At 44.8% G+C, this 26,996-nt stretch overlaps 1 long non-coding RNA gene across 1 annotated transcript; it reads right to left on the reverse strand.

The window, feature by feature from the left end:
- Positions 1-1,654: 1,654 nt before the first annotated feature.
- On the reverse strand, positions 1,655-26,795 carry LOC124721130. Its single transcript, XR_007006275.1, has 2 exons — positions 26,739-26,795; positions 1,655-2,418 (listed from the first exon to the last, which is right to left on the reverse strand). It is a non-coding gene; the product is annotated as an uncharacterized LOC124721130 (long non-coding RNA).
- Between the last annotated feature and the right edge of the window lie 201 nt (positions 26,796-26,996).

Below are 26,996 nucleotides of genomic sequence, written 5' to 3' on the forward strand. Positions count from 1 at the left end.
TGTTCAAGTTCATAGATGATGAAGGCTTGTACAAGGTGATTAGAAACAGTCTGAAAAGCTTGTAATGGTGTTTTAGTGCAGGTTGTGCTGAGAAATAATTTTTAAGAAAAAAATTCAATATGTTGTGCCACTTCAAAGTTAAATAGCACTGAGGTTAGCCAATCAAGGCATCATGCATGAAAATTCAAGCAGTCCACCAGTTACAATTAGTGTCAGTTGTTCCCAGAGTGCAGCTGATAGTGAATGTGACTGCTCAGCCTTTGGTTTGGGTTCAATCCTTACTACCATCCCATTTCCAATTTTTGTAAAGCTCTCTAGTTTGGTTTGGGGAAACCAAATGAAGAACATATTTTGTGACACCATCTCTGGTGGGCCACTTGAATTTGCACATGCAACAGCCTGATTGGCTAACTTCAATACTAATTAACTAGGAAACAGTGCAACACACAGAATTTTTTCCTTAATAATTATTTCTCAGCACAACCTATCCTGGGACACCCTGCAAGCTTTTCAGACTGTTTCTGACCATCCTCTGTATATTATATTTGAACATGTTTTTGTATTTTTAGAAATGTATTTACATTTTTATACTTTTATATTATGCTGAAAAAATTAGAAAAATTGTCAATGTAATATGGCATCTGTTATACAGAGTGATTATAATTAAACTTCCAAGTACAAAAAGTTGTAGAAAAAAAAAAGGACCAGTGCTTGGAAAGACGTCAAATTTGAACGGAATATTATTAAAGGAGGATGAAATGTTATGGAAAAAAAAATCTGAACGAAAATTTTACCACTGTGTGTCACAGTAAGCAGCAGAATATGCAAAATAAAAGATGGGAGGTATACAGCTGTTCCCCAGTTCGTATCTGAGATGCTCTGCATGACTCTCAATGCAGGGTCGTTTGCTGCTGGTAAAGCTCTTTTGTGACTGACCGTACACCAGTAGTTCTGCAGAAACTTCAGGCACTCAAGGGTATGAAAAAAAGGTGCAGGTCCAATGTCTGCCAAGGATGTGGAGAATATGATTGCCAAATTCATAAAGATAGGTTTGCTTGAACTGCAGTTTGCAACAGGGAGGAAAACAATTGATCCAACATCAGTAGAAGGTGTGGCCACAACATTGCAGGAGGGGTCGAGAAGTGGTGTGAAAATATGCAGTGCACAGGGAATTGCCCAAACTCTGGACATGCCTTTGAGCATGGTGCATGAAATTCTTCGATACTTCCTGCATTGCTATACAAAATTACTCATGTTCAGGAGTTGTTTCATACTGACCTGGCAGTAAGACAAATGTTTGTTCTAGAATTTCTTACTTGCATGGAAGTGGACAATGAATGACTATGGAACATTCTGTGGACAGATGAAGCCCATTTCCGCTTCTAAGGACGTGTCAGTACACAGAACTGCAGAATATGGTCAGTGGAAAATCTGCTCCCACATCAGCCGGCATCTCTTTATTCTGCAAAGTGAACAGTATGGTGCAGGTTGATAGCATTGTTTACATAGGACTGTATTTTTCTGAGGAGATGGGTTGTGGAGGTCCTGTTACCTGTACCATCACTGGCAAATTTCATTATGTCTCTAAGTTTGTCATCAAATATGTGAAGTCCAGGAATCCTACTCAGTTCACTAGAAAAACAATTCAAACAAATCATATTAATGAGTTTTATTACAAAAAATTAAAAGACAATACTTAAATCTGACAATTACACAGATGTGTCACAAGCAAAGAGTGACATACAAAATAAGCAATTTCTTCAGTATAACAGTTCCCATGTCTGTGTTACATAGAGTGTACAAGCAAAGTAATGAGCACTGACACTTCTATCCAGCTGCTGGTCGTGAAGTGGCTATTCAACTGGAGCATCACCAGTCAGTCACGGCACTTATGTCCTCTTCACATAGGGCCTGCTATTGTCTTGTAGTCATCCTGGAGAGGGGTCAGTCAGCGTGCGACTGGCTGACGTCTTCTCACAGCCACCTCTTTTCTATCATTCCCAAATAGCATGCTGGTGCTTGACTTTATGCCGTTACATTGCTCCCCACCAAGGTGATGGACTGTCACTGTATATGGAGCACGAAAACAGTGGGGGAGGCAGCAGGGTGGACACACTAGTGGACTGGAAGCTGTGGCTGCAGGGGACGTGAGACTTCCAGTCATACCCCACTATCTGGCCTGTGCACTGGTGGCAATGTCCCTCGGAAGACATCCAGAAGGGTACATGTCCACCTCCTGAGGCCCATACCACAATGTAGAAGGCGTTGGCTACTGCGGCATTTGTGGGTCCAGCTCCATTGGTAGGACGAGAGCAGGCAGAGGTGGCAAAGGCTCCATCTGGATGAGGTTGTCCTGTGGTGTTGTGATGACACCTTCTGGCAACTGCTGTGGCCACACTGTCCTCGGGATCTGTGAATCTGGGGGAAGAGATACAGAAGGATAACTATGCACATGGCAGTGGCGAATTTTATTGTGATGTCGGTGCTGCAATCCGTCTGGGCCTGAAATGAGATACATGCATAGGCCAATTCGACAAAGGATCTCGCCTTGCACCCACCATCTGCTGCTGCTAAAAACCCCATAAAACACAAAATCATGCAGTTCAAAGCGATACTTCCAGCCTTCTTTTGATTCTGATAAAATGTTCCACTTCACAGTTCGACTGTGGATGGAATGGTGCACTAGTTAGGTGCTGTATGCCATTCATTCTGTATTCACAGAATGATTCAAATTCATTTGATGTGAACTGAGAACCATTGTCCAACACTATGAGTTTAGGCAAATCTTCAAAGGAAACAATTGAGGACAACACCTAAAAAGTGCTATGTGACGTCGTTGAGTTCACTGGCACAGCAAAAGGAAACTTGCTATAAAAGTCAACCCAATCAACCAACGAGTGTTCCAAAAAGATCCCGCAAAGTCTATGTGCACACATTGCCATGATGATTGTGACTTAGGCCAAGCAGAAAACATTTGTGGCTGAGCAAACTGATTTTCAACACATGCATGGCACTGTGACATAATCTGTTCTATTTGGGTGTCCATACCCAGCCAAGTGCAGTGTCGACATACTAACTGTTTCATACAAACAATCCCCCAGTGTCCTTGGTGAAGTAACTGCAATACTTCTTTTTGCAAAGCTTTGGGGATCAGCACATGTGACTGTCCACTGTCATTTTGAACAAGAATCACTCCTTTCTGTATAGCGAGGCTATGCCGACATGCAAAGTATCAGCGCACTACTGCAATGAGTCAGGCCAAGATGTGCGAATATATTTTAGCAAAATGTTCAAATTTGAATGAGCTTCCATGGCCTGAGAAATTTTCCTATAATTCAGAGGAAATGACTGAAGCAATTCAGAATTGTGAGCATTGATGTGACAACAAGATGCAGCAGAAGCATCAAAGTCTGTATCAGGGTCAATCAGAAGACGTGAAAGTGCATTTGCATTACCATGTCGAGCTGTTGGAAGATACACTCTCTCATATTGTTATTGAGACAACAACAAAGGCCATCTTTACAATTTTTGGACAGTTTGTGCAGGAACCAGCTTCATTGGATAAAACGAGGACTGCAGTGGCTTGTGATCCATTTACTAAGTAGAATTTTCTGCCATACAAATAGTGGTGGAATTTGGTGACACCATACACAATAGCCAATCTTTCTCTATTTGTGAATAGTTACACTGAGATCTGGACAGCACTTTTGATGCAAAAGCAATATGCCTGTCTTTATCACCAAATCTGTGCAAAAGCACTGCACCATTTCCATAGCACTGCACCATTTCCATAAGCGGAAGCGTCAACTTGCAACACAACAGGTAGGTCAAGATAAAAGTGTACCAAGCAGTGATCACTGAGAAATACATCTTTATATTTTTTAAAAGTTTCTTGGCGCTCATCTATCCAAACAAAGGGGATGTTCTTACGATGAAATTGATGCAATGGAGCTGCGATTTGTGTAGCATTTGATATGAACTGAACATAATAGTTCATTTTCCCTAAGACTGACTGCAATTCTGTGACGTTGTGAGGAACTGGCAGGTCCTGTATGGCTAACAAATGTGACTAAAGAGGATGTACACCTTGACTGTTTATGACATGACCAAGATACTGCAACTCAGGTTTAAAACTGTCACACTTGTCCAGTGTACACTCTAGTCCTGCATCAGATAACACACGAAACAAACTACACAAATTTTCAGTGTGTTCTTCAGGTGTATGACCTGCTACAACAGTATCATCCAAATAGTTTGAGCAGTTTGGTACTTGAGCAGTCAGCTGTTCCAAATACTGTTGGAAAATGGTGGGTGCAGAAGCACTGCCAAAAGGCAAATGCAAATATTTAAAAAAGCCCAAATGAATGTTCACGACACATGTTTTGAGATGCTTCGTCTACTAGTATTTGAAGATAGGCATCGCGCAAATCAATTTTTGAAAAGTAATGACCAGTGCCTAATCCATTCGTGAGATCCTCTGGGGTGGCAATGGATAATTATCAATCACGGTTTGTAGGATGACTGTAGATTTAAAGTCAACACAGAGGCGAATGTGAGCTGAAGGTTTGGGGAGCAAAACCAGTGGACTTGCTCATTGACTAGCTTGTATGGGCGCAATAGCTCCACTATCTTGCAATTCTTTAAGTTCAGTGGACACTTTGTCCCATAATGCAATGGGAACAGTTCTGCCCAGCAAAATTTCGGCTGAGCATTGTCTTTCATAGTAATATGTGCAATAAAATAACAAAATTGTTAGCCTTGAATAAAGCTTCAGAAAAACTTCAGGGAATTTTTTCAGCAAGCTACCTACACTGTCTTTGGCACTGAATGCAGTCATTGACAACAGTGTTTCCTGAATGTTAACACCAAAAAAATAAAATAAATCAAGGCCAAATATGTTCTCACAATCGCATGATTGTAGCACATGAAAGTCATAGTTTGCGTACACAAGTGATACATGGCAGGCAAAGTACATTTTCTGAGAACAGGGATGACTTGTCTATTATAAGCTGTGAGGTGTGTGCTACTTTTAGAAAGGTGTGGGGAGCCTAACAGTTCATATGTGTCACGATTCAGCAATGTAACAGAGGCACTCATGTCCAACTGAAATTTCACAAGCTTCCCACTTATATGCAATTGAACAAAAAGTTTGTTGGACTGGCATAGCACTGAAGAAAGTGTTTGCTTGCTAGTTTTGCTAATGACTGCAGCAGGCTTTGAATACACTGCATTGATTACGTGAGTGGGCAGAATTCTTTTGTTTGTTCCGTTGCAAACATACGGATTGTACATGACCTTTCTTGCTCCAAGTGCAACACTGTGCTTGTCTGGGTGGGCAGTCTTGGCATTTGTGCCACGAATAGCACCAAAGGTATGACTTAATTCTATTTGCCAGGTTGGTTGGTTAGTTTAAAAGAGAGGGGAAGGACGAAACTGCTAGGTCATTGAGCCCTTGTTCCAAATAAAACAATGCCACAAGAATGAGAATAAAACAAGCGAGACTGACAACACAAAACGAAGAGAAAGGAAAAACCACAAGGATGAACAAAGGGCGACAAACACTTAAATGGACAAAAGGAGACAAGAAAACCACAGAAACACAATAAATAGGTAGAAGATATTAAAACGACAAAGCAGATTACGAGATGCCAGCCACTCTGCAGCACATTAAAACCTCCACCCTAAGAGCACTAGGGTGGAGGACACAGAGGGACAAAGGACATGCGCTAAAACTTAGATCAAATGATAAAACCCACCCTCAGGTATAAAAAGTATAATTAAATCACCCGATAAGTCATTGTCAGATAAAATAAGTGGCAACGAGTCCGGTAACCGAAGATTTCGTCACAGGGCAGTCAAAGTGGAACAGTGCACCAGAATATGGGCCACTGTCAACCGGGTGCCGCACTGACACTGAGGCAGGCCTTCACGGTGCAGGAGGTAGTTGTGCCCAAGCATGGCCCATGTGGAGCCAGCATAGAACCACAGAGTCCCTGTGATAGGCCCGCATGGAGGACTGCCACACATTCGTAGTCTCCTTAATGACACACAGTTTGATGTGGTTACTAAGACTATGCCATTCCGTCTCCCAAAGCCGGAAAACCTGGTGGCACAAAAACAAACGCAGGTCAGTAATTGGAATGCCAATCTCCATAAGTGGTTTCCGTGTAGCCTGTTTGGCCAGCCTGTCAGCAAGTTCATTGCCTGCGATTCCGACATGTCCTGGGGTCCACACAAACACCACTGAACGACCGGACTGTTCCAGGGCATAGATGGACTCCTGCATGGTTGCTGCCAGAGGATGATGAGGTTAGCACTGGTCGATAGCTTGTAGGCTGCTCAAGGGGTCAGTACACAGAAGAAATGACTCCCCAGGGCCTGAACAGATGTGCTCAGGAACACGAGATATAGCCATCAGCTCTGTAGTGAAAACACTGCAGCCATTGGGCAGGAATGCTGTTGAATATGTCCTCCATGGACATATGCAAAGCCGACGTGACCATCAGCCATCAAGCCATCGGTGTAAACCCCTTCATTGCCTCGGTACATGTCAAGAATCGAGAGGAAGTGACAGTGGAGATCTGCGGGGTGAACTGAGTCCTACGGGCTGTGCGAAAGGTCCAGGCAAAGCTGCGGCCTGGGTGTAAACCATGGAGATGTATGTGAATGGTTCTTGGGTATAGGTGGTAAAGGCAAGGACTCCAGTTCAGACAGAAGGGATTGGACGCGAACTGCAATTGTAAGCCCTAACCTGGGCTGCCGATGTGGGAGATGAACCACCATTTCTGGGAAAAGGAGATGGTAATTTGGTTGAGCAGGAGAACTACAAACGTGTGCAACGTAACTGGCGAGCAGTTGGGCATGCCTGACCTGCAATAGAGGGACACCAGCCTCTGCCAGGACGCTGGTCACCAGACTCGTCCTAAAAGCTCCCACCACTAGTCGAACGCCACAGTGGTGCACTGGCTCGAGTATACACAATGCTGATGGCGCCGCCAAATCATAAACCAGACTCCCATAGTCACGGCAGAATTGAACAAGGGCTCTCAGAGCTGCAGCAGCATACAGTGGTCTGCACCCCAGTTGGTGTTCCTCAGGCAGCGGAGGTGCTGCCAGCACTTCCGCTTAAGCTGGCGAAGGAGAGGAATCCAAGTTAATTAGGCGTCAAAAACCAGTCCTAAAAATTGATATGTCTCCACTACAGTGAGGGAATCATCAGTAAGGTAGAGTTCTGGTTCCGGATGAAAGGTACAACGCCGACAGAAGTGCATAAAACATGACTTTGTGGCTGAAAACTGGAAGCCATGGGCTAGAGTCCATGACTGTGCCTTGTAGATGGGTCCCTGTAGGCACCTCTCAGCAACACCAGTACCGGATGGAGCAGTACGAAATGCAGAAGTCGTCTGCATACCGGGGGGGTGAGACGGATGGCCCTACAGCTGCTGCTAGACTGTTAATGGCCACTAAAAATAGAGATATACTCAATACAGAGACCTGCAGGACCCCATTCTCCAGGATATGGGGGGGGGGGGGGGGGGGGACTATGGGAGGCGCCAACTTGGACACGGAAAGTACGAAGCGACAGGAAATTCTGGATAAAAAACGGAAGCGGGCACCGGAGACACCACTCGCATAATGTGGCAAGGATATGATGTCGCCAGGTGGTGTCATATGCTTTTCGTAAATCAAAAAAGACGGTAACAAGGTACTGGCGTCTGGGGAAGGCTGTTCGGATGGCGGACTCGAGGGACACAAGATTATCAGTGGTACAGCGACCCAGGCGGAAACAGCCCCGGCATGAAGCCAGTAGGCCACGTGACTCCAGGACCCAAACCAACCATCGACACACCATACATTCCAACAGCTTACAAAGAACATTGGTGAGGCTGATGGGCTGATAGCAGTCCAAATCAAGCAGGTTTTGGCCAGGTTCGGGGACTGGTATTATGGTGCTCTCCCGTCAGTGCAAGGGAAAGATGCCATCGCACCAGATCCAGTTGAAGATCACAAGATGTCGCTTGTAGTCAGATGAGAGATGTTTAATCATCTGACTGTGGATCTGATCTGGCCCAGGAACTGTGTCAGGGGAATGTGCAAGGGCACTGAGGAGCTCCCACTCTGTAAATGGGGCATTATTGGGTTCACTGTGGCGTGTAGTGAACAAGAGGACTTTCCCTTCCATCCATAGTTTGAGAGTGCAAAAGGCTGGGGAGGGGGGAGGGTGTAATTCTCCAACGCAGAGGCACGAGCACAGCGCTCAGCAAAGTGCTCAGCAATCGCGTTTATGTTGGTAGATAACACGCCATTTATGTTGACACTGGGAACACCTGTTTGGGTGTGGTACCCAAAAACTCGTTTGATCTTTTCCCAGACTTTGGATGGTGACACTCCTGTTTCTGTCTTTTGATAAGCTGGCAAATGTGGGACCGAAGCTGTTTAAAGTCTATGATGTGCTCCAGGGAATGGTGTCGCTTACGTCTCTGTAGAGTTCTCTGATGCTCCTTAATTGCCTCAGCGACTTCCGGTGACCACCAATGGACTGTCTTTTGCCGGGGGCACCCTGAAGAACGAGGGATCACGTTTTCCGCCGCAGAAATGATCATTGTAGTTACCTGCTCAACCACCACATTGATGTTACCATGTGGGGGAGATTCAGCGGTGACAGCACAGGTGAAAGCATCCCAGTCTGCCTTGTTTAAAGGCCATCTGTGCAGTCATCTGTGGGCCTGACGCTGGAGCAGTGACAGGAAGATGGGGAAGTGGTCACTACAACACAGCTCGTCATGTGCTCTCCAGTGGATAGATGGGAGAAGGCCAGGACTGCAAACCGAGAGATCAACGGCCGAATATGTGCCATGTGCCACACTGAAATGTGTGGGGGCACCTGTATTTAAAAGGCAGAGGTCGAGTTGTGACAGTAAATTTTCGACATCTCTGCCTTGACCAGCAAGCACGGTGCCACCCCACAAGGGGTTATGAGTGTTAAAATCTCCCAAAAGTAGGAAAGGCTTAGGGACTTGATGAATCAGTGCAGCCAATGCATTTAGGGGTACTGCACCATATGGAGGAAGGTATACGTCTCAGACAGTCATTTCCTGCGTCATCCTTATCCTGACAACCACAGCTTCAGGAAGGATTTGAAGTGGCACAGGTTCACTGCATATTGAGTTCAGGACATAGACACGAACTCCACCTGACACTCTGTTATAGTCGCTATGGTTCTTGTAATGCTGGGGACCAGATTTCCTGGGGGGCATTGCAGAAAGCAGATGTAAAGCTTAAGAGTTGCTGTAGCTCAGCCAGGTGGTGGAAGAAACCGCTGCAATTCCAATGAAAGATGATTTTATAGTCAGGCTGGGAAGGCATGAAGAGTGCAAGGAGGCAGGTTATGTCTCAGGGTCACCTACTGCCACCAATTGTGTATTTGTAGCCATTGTGATGGTGGATGAGGTGTCAGTGAGATCCAGGTCCACAGGGGATGCTAAGATCTCCACTGCACCCTCAGATGCAGAATTGGTAGGGAGTGGTGGTGCTGCGGCCACCAGAGAGTCCTGTTTCTTAGCAAACTTCTTCTTAGTTTGCTTGCTGTCTCGCTTCCCTTTAGGAGTTTGCTGGAAAGCTGTCTCCAAAGCAGCTTTAGGCACGGAGGAAGACCATGAAGCTCTTCATTCAGCAGCTTTTGGCTCCTTGAGCCACTGGCGAGTGTCCGTCGTGGCACAATTGGAGACCTTGGGAGAGAGGGCCCCAAGGGACCCCTTCTGCACAACACAAGAGGAGCCGAAGGAGGCTGTTGCTTCTCTGGCAGGGGGGAAGAGACCGATATCCCCTGCGTTCAGGGGGGCCTTGATCCCGAAGTAGGTGCTTTGGGAGCAATGGAGGAAGATTTGCCTCCTACTACAAAGGGGGCAGATGTATTCTGGTGGCTTAGAGGGCCCACTGTTCGTGGCACAGAGTGAGGAACCACTGGCACTTGGGATAGCAATGGTGATGTAGCTGCAGCATATGTTGACATCAGCTGAATGGGGTGTAATCTTTCAAATTTACGTTAAGCCTCCGTGTAAGTCAACCGGTCCAGGGTCTTGTACTCCATAATTTTCCAGTCCTTTTGGAGTGCTGGTCAGTCTGGTGAGCAGAGAGAGTGGTGCTCTCCACAGTTGATGAAAGTGGGAGGAGGCGCACATGGAGTACGTGGGTGCAGTGGACATCCGCAGTCTCGACATGTGGCACTGGAAGTGCAGCGGGAAGACATGTGCCTGAACTTCCAGCACTTAAAGCACTGCACAGGCGGAGGGGCATATGGCTTAACATCACAGCAGTAAACCATCAACTTGACCTTTTCATGCAATGAATCACCCTCAAAGGCCAAGATGAAGGCACCGGTAGCAACCCTGTTGTCTTTGGATCCCCTGTAAATGCGCCAGGTGAAATGAACACCCCACCACTCTAAATTGATGTGGACTCATTGTCAGACTGCAAGAGGAGATCGCAATGGAAAATGATCCCGTGGACCATGTTGAGGCTTTTATGGGAAGTGATGGAAACAGGAATATCACCCAGCATGTCACAGGCGAGTAATACTCGGGATTGGGGTGGGGATGCTCCTCAAGGTGTTCAATGAAAAATTGAGGCTTCATAGGTAGAAAGGAGTCCCCATCAGTTCTGCTCCAGACTAAAATCCGAGGCGAATATGGCTCTGTCCGTTCTGTAGCCCTACATTCTTCCCATGATATAGTGAGGGAGGGAAATGGTTTAGGGTGATACCTGTTGGCACTGTACTCGATCCTGCCCTTCTCAGAGACTGCTGGGGCCATACGGTCACCAGCAAGAAATGACTTAGTCCACTTCACTGGGGGTCATCCACCCTGATGCCACCCACTCTGATCAGGGGCTCTCCCCACAGGCACCACCCAGCCACAGCAAAGGCCAACTGGCATGATGGCCATTGCCGGGAGTCCTGATGCCCCAGGAAGGCAGGCATCTACTCCTCAGCATACATAGGGAGTTTACAGCTCAGGCATCAGCAGTGTGATCCCTCTGTTGTCAGAAGGCTACCACCAAATGGGTAAATGACAGCCCCACCACAATGGACTGGCTACCATGCTGGATATTGGGTGCAGAGAAATCCAATATTGTTACAGGGTGAAAGAGGACAGGAGACAATGGAAGAAGATGACATACTCCGGAAAGTGTCCACACCCAAATAGTTGAATCGCTGGTGGAGATGCAAAGCCATGACAAGAGATTCAGGAGATCGAATTCAAGGGCACTATGGATAACTCATGCACCACATAAGGCATCATTCCCCATATGGCCTGCACTTTGTAGAATTTTGAAAGTGGCTGGTCAAACTATAGAAAGGGACCTCAACTCATAGGGCCGAAAAGTGTGAGACTCCTTTTAGTCACTTCTTACGACAGGTAGAAATACCTCGGGCCTATTCTCACCCCAAGACCCACAGGGGATCTATTAACCTGTTTAGAGAGCTGTTTACATGGCATGGTGCACATGAACTGTTTCTGCCTAAAGAGCCAGTCATGAGCAAGGGACGACTCAACCTGGCTGCTCAAATTTATCGGCGAACACGGTACCTGAATCATACACATCTTGTATTTGCATGTGTTGAAATGATGGATATGAGTGTTTCAAAATCTGTTCTCTAAGTCTGACATCAGTTACATTGTACACGATCGCATCACATAACATAACATCAGAATATAAAGCACCACAAGCACATTTGAATTTGCATTTCTTCGTCATACCCATCAAATCTGTTACACACTGATGATAAGTTTTTTCTGACCTTTTCTTGTAATGAAGGAATGGTACCTAGCTGCCACTACATTCACTTGTTGGTCATAATACTTAGAGAATCTTCAACCTGATCATAGGAAAGTTTACTCAGAGTGGCATTAGGGAACAATTTCTGAATGAAGCAAAAAACTGCGCTTCCTACTGTTGGTAAAAAGTAATGTAGTTTCACAGTAACTGGTACTTTCGTCTCTGTGGCAATTTCAAAGCCACTGTAAATGCTCAATGCCTTATCGACACTTACCCTATGCTTCGACCTGAAGAATTGTTCACTAAACTTCCTGGAGGCCAGTATTTTTCTAAACTTGACCTGTCAGAAGCTTATCATCAACTTCCTCTCGACGCTGCTTTCCGGCAGTTTCTGGTCCTTAACACGCCTTTCGGCCACTACCAATACCAACGATTGCCATTCGGTGTTGCCAGCGCCCCTGCTTTCTTTCAGCGATTCTTGGAACAATTATTGTTCACTGTCCTTGGGTGTATAAATTACCAGGACGACATTGTTGTCACTGGCTCCACCACTGACGAACATCTTCAAAATCTCCGCACACTTTTTCATGTCTTAGAGACAGCCGGTCTTAAGTGTAATCTTCAGAAATCAAAATTTTTCTGCATCTATCACGTACTTGGGGTTTCAACTCTCTCGGGATGGTATTCATCCACTTCAGCAAACTGTCGCTGCGATCGATGCCCTTCCTCGCCCTACATCTGTTAAGGAACTGCAGGCCTTCTTAGGGAAAATAGCATACTATCACAGGTTTTCACCGTCTGCTACTTCGGTGGCTCAGCCGTTGCATTGCCTGTTGCATAAAAACATGCCTTTTCACTGGTCCTCGCCATGCGATGTGGCTTTCCAGAAATTGAAGACTATGCTGAAACAGGCCTCATGCCTGGCTGCTTATCGACCTGGCCAACGTCTTGTTCTTGCCACGGACGCCTCTCAATACGGGGTTGGTGCAGTCCTTGCACACTGTTTTTCTGACGGTTCTGAACAACCCATTGCTTATGCCTCCAAAATGCTCACGGATGCCCAACAAAAGTATTCTCAAATTGAAAAAGAAGCTTTGGCCATTATTTATGCTCTTCATAAGTTTGGTGTTTTTCTCTATGGATCCAAATTTCATCTTGTACGGATCACAAACCACTTGTTTCCTTGTTTCATCCATCAACATCACTTCCCAACAAGGCTGCACACCGCCTCCAGCGTTAGGCTCTTTACTTGTCTCGTTGTAATTATGAGATTCATTTCCGGTCGACGGCTCAACATGCGAATGCTGATGCACTGTCTCGCCTTCCCATGGGTCCTTATCTGGCATTTGATAGGGACAAACTTTTGTGTTTCCACCTGGATGTTGCCAAGCAGCGGGTTGTGGACGGATTCCCCATCACTGGGGACCGGCTGGTGGCTACTACGGGTTCTGACCTTACCCTCTCCCGGGTTTTACGCTGTATTCAGAAGGCTTGGCCAGATCGTCCATCCGCTAAGACTTCTGATCTTGCGGAACTACTACACTTTGCGTTACCGCCTCACTGCTAGGGATGGTGTTATCCTCCTTTCCACCGAAAATGCTTCTTCGTGTGTTGTGGTACCTGCGTCTTTGCGTGCTTTGGTCTTGCGCCTCCTTCACCAAGGGCACTGGGGTGTCTCTCACAGAAAATTTCTGGCGCGCCGTCATGTGTACTGGCCCAGCATCGACTCTGAAATTGCACACATGGTCGCTGTCTGCGGCCCTTGTGAGTCACAGGCCACCACCCTGAAGTCATCTTTGTCACTGTGGCCTTCGCCTGAGAAGCCCTGGGAGCGTATTCATGCTGACTTCGCGGGACCTTTTTTAGGTACACCTACTCTAACTTTCCTTTCATTGTCTGTTGCACGTCGCCTACCACCGCAGCAACCACCAATGCCCTAGCTCGCATTTTCTCTTTGGAAGGCCTTCCCTCTACTCTTGTCACTGATAATGGTCCACAATTTGCCTCTTCCGACTTTTTGGATTTTTGTGCCCGTCATGGCGTCATGCATGTCACGGCCCCTCCGTTCCATCCACTGTCAAACAGTGAGGCTGAACGACTGTTCGCACATTTAAAGCTCAGATGAGGAAACTCCTGACTTCTTCTGCTGCTGATGATGCCCTTCTCCAGTTTCTGGCTTCTTACCGTTTCACCCCCATGGGCGACGACAGCCCGGCTGCGCTCTTACACGGCCGACAGCCCTGCACGCTACTTCATATTCTGCGGTCTTCCACTTCACGTCTGCGGGTGCCTTTGCTTGAGCGGTTCACCGCCAGCTACCTTGTATGGGTATGGGGATATGGCAAGCGGCAAAAATGGAGTCCTGGCCGCATCTTACGACACCGTGAACAACGCCTGTATGAACTCCAGACGGACACGGGTGTTGCAGTGCGTCATTCAGACCAGCTTCAGCCTCATGTGCCGACGACGCCTGTTCCGGATGCCACTACACCACCATCGGCTCTACCTGATGCTCGGGATCCTGGAATCTCTCATTGCTCACAACGCAGTCCTCTCACCATCATATCGGTGCCAGCACAAGAACTGACGCCAACAGGAGACATGCCCATGCAGGAACCAGATGACCATCATCTGTCGGAGCAACACTACTCACCTCCTTCTTCCACGGACGCGGACACATCACCCATGTCTCCTGTTATAACAACCGGACTTGCCGCAATGGGCAGATTGGTGCACGGGGCCCCAGCAGATTCGACCCCCACGTCTCCTGTCATCTCGACCCGTTATCATCGGGGACACTTCCGTCCGTACGGGAAGCCTCCTCCTCAAGAATTTACGGCCAGTCAAACAACACCTATGTACGTTAGCAATCTACGGGCCACCTCCATCAAGACCTGTGCAAAAACTTCAAAGGGGGGGAAAGTGTTGTGACTCGCCGATCTTTCAAAGTGCCACTGTGCAGTTACGCACCTCCTCTACACACGGTGCTGTCTGTCAGCCATGCAGCAGCAGTGCCACCTAAGCGGCCAGCCAGCCAGCGGCCACTAGACTCGGACTCAGTTTATGATTTGACTGTTAAAGTGACACACGTCTTACTCTGTTTACTTGATCTGTGACTTTCATGTATTGCGTCGTCCTTGAAATATATTTGTTCAACTTGAAGTTATAACACGACCCCTCACATGGTTCCATTGCTAGCAGTTATCTTTGCAGACATGTACAGCTGTGCCTGCTGTAATAAAAGAAGTGATGATTGACATAGATCAGCATATGAATCCTCTTCTGCTAATCACTCCTTATTCACAGTGTCTTCATCTAAACTTGTGTCATGTACATAATTATCATCTTCGTCAGTGAAGTCAATTTCCAATTCAACTTCATAATTTTCTTTGTTTTCCACTTACTGTGTCTAATGTTTGCTGTAATCTGTCATTCTAACCACATATGTGTAATGCAAACATGGAATATTACTTTAGTATGATTGACTGCTTTAATACTACCTATGTATATATTGTTTACTGACACACTCTATACCCTCATGAGTTTGTCACAGTTGGATCAATGAAGTAAGAAATAAATAAATAAGAGATGTTCATCAGAAAGTCTACGCTGATGACACATGTTCGAAAACGTGCTTTGTGGACAAAAAAGATATAAATTATGGTTGACTGGAATTTCCATGTGCCAAATTGCAACACTGAGAAGCAAATGCGCTGCATGACTGCTGACTGTTGCCACTCCATTGTTGGATGATCTACATACATTAAAAAAGGAAATTACAGTGGGTTCGAATTGACCCCTTCCGCCATTCTAGGTATATTGAATGAAATGTTGAAAAAAATATAAGTATTCTGCAAATCCTAATACATGACTGCAAAGAGGAGAAAAAAATTAGGAAAATTCATTTGATTTTGTTAATGAAGTAAATAAATCAGATACGACAATGAAGGAAAAAATATGACAGATGTCTTTTGACCACTTCCACTGTTTTACTGTCAAATGTCACACTGCACAGTACAGTTGGTTTAATGTGGAACTCACACCATAGCTATCATATTGCAATTCTTCTGTAATTTGTAGCTGAATCCATTTACGTTATGACATTTTCAGCACCATATAGTGGGAAAATTTTCATAAATTTTTATTGTTTCCATCACATTTCTGTAATAACTTCAAGTTGAACAAATATATTTCAAGGAAGACGCAATACATGAAAGTCACAGATCAAGTAAACAGAGTAAGACGTGTGTACACTTTAACAGTCAAATCATAACTGAGTCCAAATCTAGCGGTTGCTGGCTGGTTGGCCGCTTAGGTGGCGCTGCTGCTGCATGGCTGGCAGACAGCGCCGCATGTAGAGGACATGCGTAACTGCGTGGCGGCACTTTGAAAGATGCAACAGGTGATGCAACGGCTGAGCCACCGAAGCAGCAGATGGTGAAAACCTGTGATAGTATGCTATTTTCCCCCAAGAAGGCCTGCAGTTCCTTAACAGATGTAGGGCAAGGAAGAGCATCGATCGCATTGACAGTTTGCTGAAGCGGATGAATACCATCCCGAGAGAGTTGAAACCCCAAGTACATGATAGATGCCAGAAAAAATTTTGATTTCTGAAGATTACACTTAAGACCGGCTGTCTCTAAGACATGAAAAAGTGTACAGATATTTTGAAGATGTTCGTCAGTGGTGGAGCCAGTGACAACAATGTCGTCCTGGTAATTTATACACCCAGGGACAGTGAGCAATAATTGTTCCAAGAATTGCTGAAAGAAAGCAGGGGTGCTGGCAACCCCGAATGACAATCGTTGGTATTGATAGAGGCCGAAAGGCGTGTTAAGGACCAGAAACTGCCGGGAAGCAGCGTCAAGAGGAAGTTGATGATAAGCTTCTGACAGGTCAAGTTTAGAAAAATACTGGCCTCCAGCAAGTTTAGTGAACAATTCTTCAGGTCGAGGCATAGGGTAAGTGTCGATAAGGCATTGAGCATTTACAGTGGCTTTGAAATCGCCACAGAGACGAATATCACCATTTGGCTTAGCAACAAAAATGACAGGAGAGGACCACTCACTGGAAGTGACAGGAAGCAAGACCCCTGAAGCAGTGAGACAATCCAGCTCCCGTTTGACCTGATCACAAAGGGCCACAGGAATGTGTCAAGCCCGAAAAAACTTGGGCCGAGCAGTGGGTTTGAGCGTGATATGAGCTTCAAAGTCGTTTCCATGGCCTAACCCAGGACAAAAAAGGGACGACAATGTCGTCAACAAGGAATCCAGTTGAGAATAAGGAATAGCATCAGAGACGATATTGACAGAGTCATCTATGGAGAACCCAAAAACACGAAAGGCATCGAAACCAAAAAGATTCTCCGCGTTACTATGGTCGACCACAAATATGGGAACAGTGCGAACAACAGATTTGTAAAATACCTCAGCATCAAATTGTCCCAAGAGAGAAATCTTCTGTTTATTGTAAGTCCGTAATTGCCTAGTGACAGGTGACAGGATTGGAGAACCCAACTGAAGATACGTCTGAGAATTGATGATAGTGGCAGCAGAACCAGTATCCACCTGCATGCGAACATCTTGACCAAGTATTTGGACAGTGAGGAATAACTTCCCTGAAAGGGAAGAAGTACAATTGACAGACAACACAGAATCAGAATCAGTGTCATGTTCATGAACATCATATATGCGGTCGCATTTGCAAACGTATGACACATGACCCCTTTTTTTTGCATTTGTGACACACGGCCCAACATTGTGGACAATCTTCTCGTGAATGTTTCGTAAAACACCACGGACATGAAGGAAGTTGCCGTGGGTTTTGCTGTAGTTTCTTAGAGGTTTGTTTACGGTTAGGCCGAGGCTGCGCTTGGGAGCGTACTGCGGCCATGTCGGACGGCGGGGACACGCCACACGCTTCATCAACAGTGCACAGCGGTTGTATTCCCCCGACGTCACCCCAGTCCTCTATTTGCGCTCGAGCAATGCGAGGAATTTCAAAAGACTGAGCGATGTATAGGACTTCATCTAGAGTCGGATTTGCCAACCGAAGGCACGTTCCCAAACTTCTATGTCGGGCGCCGATCGGATAATAGCATCCCGTGCCATGGAATCGGCGTAGGACTCTTTGTGAACTTCAGTAACAAATTGACACTTTCTACTGAGGCCGTGAAGTTCAGCAACCCAAGCACGATAGGATTGATTTGGTAGTTTTTGACAACGATAAAAGGCAACACGAGAGGCTACCACATGCGTATGCTTTTGAAAATAGGCGGACAGAAGTGAGCACATTTCAGCAAAGGACAAGGACGCAGGATCTTTCAAAGGAGCCGATTGCGACAACAATCGATACATTTTAAGTGAAATCCATTAAAGGAACAGATACTTACAAGTTTGTTTGTCCGCGACATGAAATGCCAAGAAGTGCTGTCAAAGACGTTTTTCGTAATCAGACCAGTCTGCCGCCGTCTCGTCGTAAGGAGGAAAAGTAGGTAGAGACAACGGCGAGAGACGCCCCGCATTTGATGCCGCGACGAAATCACGAATCGCATTTGTGAGAAGCGTTTGCTGTTCTGTAAGACCTAGCAATAGTTGCTCTAAAGTAGCCATGGAAACATGTGGATCAACGATGGAAAAGAAAAATCACTACCTCATCACCAATTGTAATAACTTCAAGTTGAACAAATATATTTCAAGGAAGACGCAATACATGAAAGTCACAGATCAAGTAAACAGAGTAAGACGTGTGTAAACTTTAACAGTCAAATCATAACTGAGTCCAAATCTAGCGGTCGCTGGCTGGTTGGCCGCTTAGGTGGTGCTGCTGCTGCATGGCTGGCAGACAGCACCACATGTAGAGGACGCGCGTAACTGCACGGTGGCACTTTGAAAGATCAGTGAGTCACAACAATTTCCCATTTCTTTGATAATATTCCCTTCAAATTTGACATCGTTCTGAGTAGCTATTCTTTTTTTATGGCATTTTGAACCTGGAACTTTAATTATAATCACCCTGTTGTATGAAAATAAACATAAGTCTGATATGACCTGCTGATGACAAAAAGGGAAGAGGACATATACTTTCATAGGGCCAATCCACAGAACAACTTATAGGAAGCTACAGTGAGCATACTGTTACCTTCTCATAAACATGTATAATGAGTGAAATTGTTTGCAAATCTGTGATGAGGAGAACAAGTAAGACATGATGTTCATCACTTTATTAATAAAGGTATTACCTAACCAGGTAGCTGAGCATATTAAAGCAGCCCTTCTGGGATGTGAGGTGGTGAGCTTGATCCAGATTTAATCTGACTTGTGGATTAATGATGAGGGCTGCTGAGTAGGCCAGACAGGATGTGGTTTTTAGACTGTTTCCCACATCCAACGAGGTAAATGCTGGTCTGGTACGCACATTCTCCCTCAGCTACATGCTATGCAAACTTTTAGCAAACATTCTTACACTTGAACATAAATCTAGAGGCAGGTGATAGGTGGGGTACACCAATTCTATCTTGGTTGGGGGGGGGGGGGCATTTGGAAGGGCATCTGGCCAACACTTACCACTAACATTGCTCAAACACTTATAAATACTGACCCTGTAGAAGAAATGGGAAAAGGGAAAAGAAGAAGAACAAGAAAAGTAAAGCTATTAACCCTTTAACAGCTCTCTTGTAAGTTAATCCTTTTTTGTGGATGGTGTAAACACTCTCCACAGGAGTGTTGCAATACATCTCTTTGGGACAAATGCAAGGAGATTTTACCTGCATTTGTATCCTCGCTCCTTCCATATGGATCTCGATCCTGTTCGTGTTCAACGGTAACACTGGAACAATCTTATTAATGTAGTCTAGGTATCATTCTCCCCTTTACTTTGTGCTTAGGAACCTGTTGCAGTTGGGGGAGGAATTTGCAGAACTCTTAAGAGATTTCTGGGAAACCTCTAAAGCCATTCAACTTGTATTTATATAACTGTGTTCAGCATATGGTAAAACCTCAATTCTGCAATTGGACAATTTATGCCCTGGTCTCTTTGAAGTACCTTTCTACAATTTTAAGCTCTTTCATAGTTGACTGCTTATTTCTAGATGGGAACACACTGTTTTATATCATTCATGTGATAGTGGAGGAATTTGCACAGTTTTACTTTGCTCAACATTTTATTGGAGAAGATAGAGTTCTTTCAATGGATACATATTTTGTTAGTATATGTACATACACTCCTGGAAATTGAAATAAGAACACCGTGAATTCATTGTCCCAGGAAGGGGAAACTTTATTGACACATTCCTGGGGTCAGATACATCACATGATCACACTGACAGAACCGCAGGCACATAGACACAGGCAACAGAGCATGCACAATGTCGGCACTAGTACAGTGTATATCCACCTTTCGCAGCAATGCAGGCTGCTATTCTCCCATGGAGACGATCGTAGAGATGCTGGATGTAGTCCTGTGGAACGGCTTGCCATGCCATTTCCACCTGGCGCCTCAGTTGGACCAGCGTTCATGCTGGACGTGCAGACCGCGTGAGATGACGCTTCATCCAGTCCCAAACATGCTCAATGGGGGACAGATCCGGAGATCTTGCTGGCCAGGGTAGTTGACTTACACCTTCTAGAGCACGTTGGGTGGCACGGGATACATGCAGACGTGCATTGTCCTGTTGGAACAGCAAGTTCCCTTGCCGGTCTAGGAATGGTAGAACGATGGGTTCGATGACGGTTTGGATGTACCGTGCACTATTCAGTGTCCCCTCGACGATCACCAGTGGTGTACGGAGATCGCTCCCCACACCATGATGCCGGGTGTTGGCCCTGTGTGCTTCGGTCGTATGCAGTCCTGATTGTGGCGCTCACCTGCACGGCGCCAAACACGCATACGACCATCATTGGCACCAAGGCAGAAGCGACTCTCATCGCTGAAGACGACACGTCTCCATTCGTCCCTCCATTCACGCCTGTCGCGACACCACTGGAGGCGGGCTGCACGATGTTGGGGCGTGAGCGGAAGACGGCCTAACGGTGTGCGGGACCGTAGCCCAGCTTCATGGAGACGGTTGCGAATGGTCCTTGCCGATACCCCAGGAGCAACAGTGTCCCTAATTTGCTGGGAAGTGGCAGTGCGGTCCCCTACGGCACTGCGTAGGATCCTACGGTCTTGGCGTGCATCCGTGCATCGCTGCGGTCCGGTCCCAGGTCGACGGGCACGTGCACCTTCCGCCGACCACTGGCGACAACATCGATGTACTGTGGAGACCTCACGTCCCATGTGTTGAGCAATTCGGCGGTACGTCCACCTTGCCTCCCGCATGCCCACTATACGCCCTCGCTCAAAGTCCGTCAACTGCACATACGGTTCACGTCCACGCTGTCGCAGCATGCTACCAGTGTTAAAGACTGCGATGGAGCTCCGTATGCCACGGCAAACTGGCTGACACTGACGGCGGCGGTGCACAAATGCTGCGCGGCTAGCGCCATTCGACGGCCAACACCACGGTTCCTGGTGTGTCCGCTGTGCCGTGCGTGTGATCATTGCTTGTACAGCCCTCTCGCAGTGTCCGGAGCAAGTATGGTGGGTCTGACACACCGGTGTCAATGTGTCCTTTTTTACATTTCCAGGAGTGTATTTTACTACTCAATCCAGAATACTCTGTATTGTTGAATTCAATGTGGAAGACTGTACCTTATAATTCCTTTTCATGTGCACTTTGATGGGTAAGTTTTACCTCTTTTATCTTCTGGCTTACAATATAAAACAACTATCCAATTAAAACCACTATCTCTACTTTACACTGTTAATTACTTGGACAGTTGAAACAAGTAAGCTACGTTCTCTTCTATATTTATGTAGGAATATACTATATTTACTTGACGCTGCATGTCAAGACAATATGGTCACTGAGCTAGAACAGTTTGTCGTAATACAAGCACAGAAGAAACAGGCACAAACAGATGACACACAAAATTAATATGAAGGGAAAAAGTGCAAGTACTAAGACTGGTTGCTTACAGGCAGAATAGAATAAAATGCAAAAGAATGAATGGGAGATCGAAATAGTAGTAATTGTTCCCTGTCACTCAAGGAGAAGGAAGGCTAATGCAAAACAAGGAGATGATATAAAAAAGAAAATAGAAATGAAGATTAGGTTTTAACATCCCATTGATGACCATAAAGAAGGATAATGTCTGGGGAAGAAACAGAAAGTATGAAGACGAAAATATAAGAAAGAATTCTGTAAAAATTCAGATGGCAGTAATCACATCAACAAAGAGTCTAAAACACAGTATGCATATGCAAAACATTTTAAAAATGTAGGAAACCTCAAGTACGCAGCTGGGATGTTCAACAGAAAGTAAGCAATTCAGTAGACATGAGAGGAGGTCTGAAGGAAGAAGCGCAGACGGAAATATGGAAGCGTCCGATCCCGCCCGTCTGCTTTGACCCATGACGTCACAAATATGGCGGAAACGACCATAAACCACGATTCCAATATGGTGCATATAAAGTAGTTACGTACACATTATGAGGACGAAAATACATCGAAAAGCAAACATACACACGTTCCACAAAAAGTCTGACACTAACGGGACAGGCGCGGGAAATAAGGGGTTTCTGGGTGGGGACAAACTAAATATAAACAAATTTAGACACCCACCCCAATACAAAACCACAAAAACGAGGAAAAAAACCAACATCACAAAACTCCCCAAATACCACTAAACACAATATTATCTGGAATCGGACACTTCCCTTGACCTATATAGCTCAACAGCAGCTCCCGATCTCATAAATTAGGACCTAACACTTCCCTTGACCTATCTAGCTCAAAAACATCTCCCGATACCAAAACCAACATTCCCAGCCACACATTGGGATCGAACACTTCCCTTGACCTGTTATCCTTACAACATCTCCACATACAGCCGTTCCTAGTCCGAGACGCCGGAACTTTAAGTAAGCCTCATTTCTTCACAGCATACCGAACACTTCACGACTTCATCCAAAAATCTGAATAGTTGAAGAAATTTTATTAGAGACAACGCACTGTCCCCCATCGTAGCTGACAACCAAAAACTGTTGACCCTGTCAGTCATATCCATACCTACCAAAGACATAAAAAAGCAATTTACCAAAATTCACACGACGCCACACTCGCAAACTAAACCAAAAACATCACCTAACACACCACCAGAGAGCACCACCGATTGCATCAAAACGACACCTACAAACACGCCACTCTCACTAACTAAATTCCGCGCCATCGTGACCTCATACACAACAACAGCCTTACGTCACAGGTCAAAGCCGACGGGTGGGATCGGACGCTTCGGTCGACTCACGCAGACTGGTAAATCATGATTCATGGAGTTACAAATTTCTTGATAGTAATTAAAGCACCGATTGTATGAGACAGCATGGCACATTAGTAAGAATGCATCACTTGCAGACAAGATAGAAGAGGACAAACCATTCCATCCAGCTAAATGTCAAAAAACTAATTGAGACTCTTGCTGTCTCAGAGTAATGCTTGTAGTATGTGTGACTACATACTGGTGTGACTGTGCTATAAAGAGTAGTTTATAAACAAAAGTGAAATTTTATAAACTTTATTTATTTGTGTAGTCAGACCACATTGGACTACTGCAGCATTGGAAGACCTAGTGACAGGAACAACCAAATGAAAAAACAATTGATTCAGTTGGTTACTGGAAAACAGTCATCTAATTTGGTTGTAGTTTCACGTGTCAGCAGAATTATTCATTCATTATTTTGAGCAAAACTACTCTATGTGAGCAAACAAATGAAAACAATTTAATCAGTCGGTTGTAGCTTTACGAATTGATTGGACTAAACATTCATTCAGTCTTTTGAGTGAAACCAGTATGTGGGAGCAACCAAATGAAAACCGTCAATGCAGACCAGCATGTTCAGTTCTGATCAGACACATTCAATCAATTTGCCATTGTTAAAGCATTATTGTTGTGTTGTACCCTGATGGAGGTTGCAACATACATACATGAATCCCTCCGTTAGACAGCAAGTGGTGTGGGATTTTTCAGATCCACCAATGCTTTGGCACACTAGAGGCTTCATGCAAAGGAATAAGTTGACAACAGGGTTCAGGGTTTAGCTGAGGTTTATCAGGTCTCTATGGTTGGAGACAGCATACAAACTTGGGTATAAGACTAGGGAGGTACAAATGAAGAAATGAGCTTCTGGTTTGGTACCTTGGTCTGATTTTATTGCTTCTTCCTGAGCTTACGTGAACATGCTGAAGAGCACAGTCACTGGGTCACAATTTTAATGAGTGGAGAACATAGATGAGGCTTACTAGACACTCAAATTACCAGAACAAATAGCCTGCCTGCCCTATCACTTAGACTAGAATCATGAAAGGGAGCCAGTTTCTTATTGCTCAAATTGAACCCTCAGGTCCTGTATACATCACACTGTAAATGACAATAGTCATAGCTAGAAGTAAGCCATGATAGACAAACTACCCACAGGTATGTACAGGCAAGAATGCAAGTCTTTCTTAGGGGACAAGCTTAATTGAATACACGTATTTCCCTTGCATAATTCTCTGCTGTCAGTTGATGGTCACCCAAGACTCATCTGCTGTCAGGAACTCTTGAATCAACTCCGTCCTGCTCGTCAACTGGTGGCATCTTTATACTGTGTTGTGGTTGTTTGCTTATAGATGGTACGTGATCATGTCACATTTTTACCCACAATTTGCAACCAGCCAGCTTGAAATTATTGGTTTCTTAATGCTCGTCACCTCATACTGATATCGCTAAAGTTTCAAGCACTGTACATCTCTGCCTAGGTTTCCAGACTGTAATTGTTAAAATTGCTACCAAGATGATCTTTTTGCTGGGAATCCTTTCATGATTTAGTCATTACTCATTTCTTAATGCTTGTGACCTCATATTTGTCTGATGAAAGCATTAAGCCCGATACATCTCCATCTAGGTTTCCAGGCTTTCCTTGTTAAAATTCTTACCCAGACAACTTATTATATTTTTGTTGATCATCCCTCTATGAGTCGGTTATTACAGTTGACTGAACTCTGTTATTGCCTCACACACACACAGGATTTAACTTTTACAAGCTTTCGGGGCCAGTGGCTCCATTTTATGGCAGAAGAGTTGGAGAGGAAGGAAGAGGGGTGAAGGAAAAGGACTGCAGAGATGTAGGGAAACGGGTATAGTTCAGAAAAGTCACCCAGAACCTCGGGTCAGGGTAGACTTACAGGACATGATGAGAAAGAAAGACTGATTGTTGGGGACTGTAACGGGCAAGATTTGAAAATCTGGGAGCTTAAAGATGGAAGACAGGGTAATACACAAGACAGAGGTTACTACGAAAACATCATGCATGCCTTAACAAAAGTGAAAAGCTAAGTGCACTGTATGTAACAGAGGTGGCAGGCAGGACAGCAAAAAATAAACAAGCCAGAAAATGGAAGATGTAGAAAACTAAAATGGAGTGAAGAAAGGACAAGTTACAGGAAAGAAATGCTGAGATGGAAGGAATTAATGTAAATTAAGACCAGGTGGGTTGCGACAACCAAGGACATGTACTGCTAGTTCCCACCTGTGGAGTTCTGAGAAACTGGTACCTGTGTGGTGCAACAGGCGCAGAGATCACGACTGTCATGTTGTACAGCACACTCTGCAACAGGATATTGTTTGTTGCCTGTATACACCCTCTGCCTGTGTCTATTCATCCTGACTGATAACTGGGTAGTAGTCATGCCACTGTATAAGGCTGAAGAGTGTTTAAACAACATCTGGTATATGGCATGTGTTGTTTCACAGGTGGCTCGCCCTGTGATAGTATATTTTTGCCAGTTACATGGTGGGAATAGGTGGTGGTAGGAGGGTGCATAGGGCAAATCGTGCAGCGGGGACAGTCACAGGAGTAGGAGCCACAGGGTAGGGATATGGGTGCAGAAGGAGCATAGGGTCTGACAAGGATATTGCGGAGACCAGGTGACGAAAAGCTATTCTAGGTGTGGCTGGCACAATCTCACACAGAATGGATCACACTTCAGTCCATGATTTTAGGAAGTCATGGCCTTGGCGAAGAAGCTGATTGATACATTCAAGACCAGGATAATACTGGGTGACAAGTGGAGTGTTCCAAAGTGTGACATACAGTATTTGCAAGGATGATTCATATTATGAAACTATATTAACTAAAAAAATTCAAAGAAAATTAATTAATGATGAAACATTTTTCTTGCTAAGAAAATACTTCCAATAAGTTACAGTATATGGTTTAAAAGCAAGTGAGTAAATCACTAAACAATTAAAAAAATGTATCTTATATGATTTGTCCTCATGTCACCTCAGCATTACCAAAATAGAATTATCGGTGGTGGGTGTAAACCAACAGGAAAAGGAGAAGAGCTTCAATAAATTTAAACAGAAAAGTAATTGTTAATTTATTTAAACATAGATTTATAATGTAGTACCAATTACTAAGCTCTTTTAAAAAGTCCCAATTGATTGAAAGTAGAATGAAAAAGTCATATCCATCTTTGGTTTGCAGCTCCTTGTATTGGCTGTGTTTGCAGTTAACATTTTTGGGATTTGAGGTCCGCCTGTTACGCAAAACACCGTTTTTCTCAGTACCCAAACATGTTTCGGCACCACTGTGCCATCATCTGTGGGTTTTCGTTTTTATTTATTCTGCAATGTGAACATTTTTGTTACATGATTATAAAATTAAGTGCATTTTTAGTTCAAACAACAGATCGTTTCTTTTTGTAAATACCTTTACATTTGGTGAGCATGAATTTACTGGACCACTCTTGTGTTAATTATTACAGGTAGCTTGTCATCTGCAACCAAACGATGTTGATGAGAAAGTTTTTTGCTGAGAGTTACGCAATATTCTAGAGTGTAATTTAGTTTTTCGCGCCTATTTTCGTATTTACTTACGTTTTTGTGTGACAAGCACTTCCATTCTCCGCATCATGCTGAGATGTTGTGATGCATACGTAACTATAGCAAGTATTTTTCACAAATTACGTAGTAAAACGCTTTTCACTACACCAGAACACAGTGTGATTGTGATTTGTTGTGTCCCAGCCCAGTCAGTGTTCATTTGTTTTCCAGAGAGTTTGGCGCCAAATTTGAATTTTATTTGCATTTTATCTTTGTGTGTGTTTCTTAGCTGTCCTTATTGTCTTTTATATG

Source organism: Schistocerca piceifrons, chromosome X (genome assembly GCF_021461385.2).
Source record: "Schistocerca piceifrons isolate TAMUIC-IGC-003096 chromosome X, iqSchPice1.1, whole genome shotgun sequence".
NCBI classification, from domain to species: Eukaryota; Metazoa; Arthropoda; class Insecta; order Orthoptera; family Acrididae; genus Schistocerca; species Schistocerca piceifrons.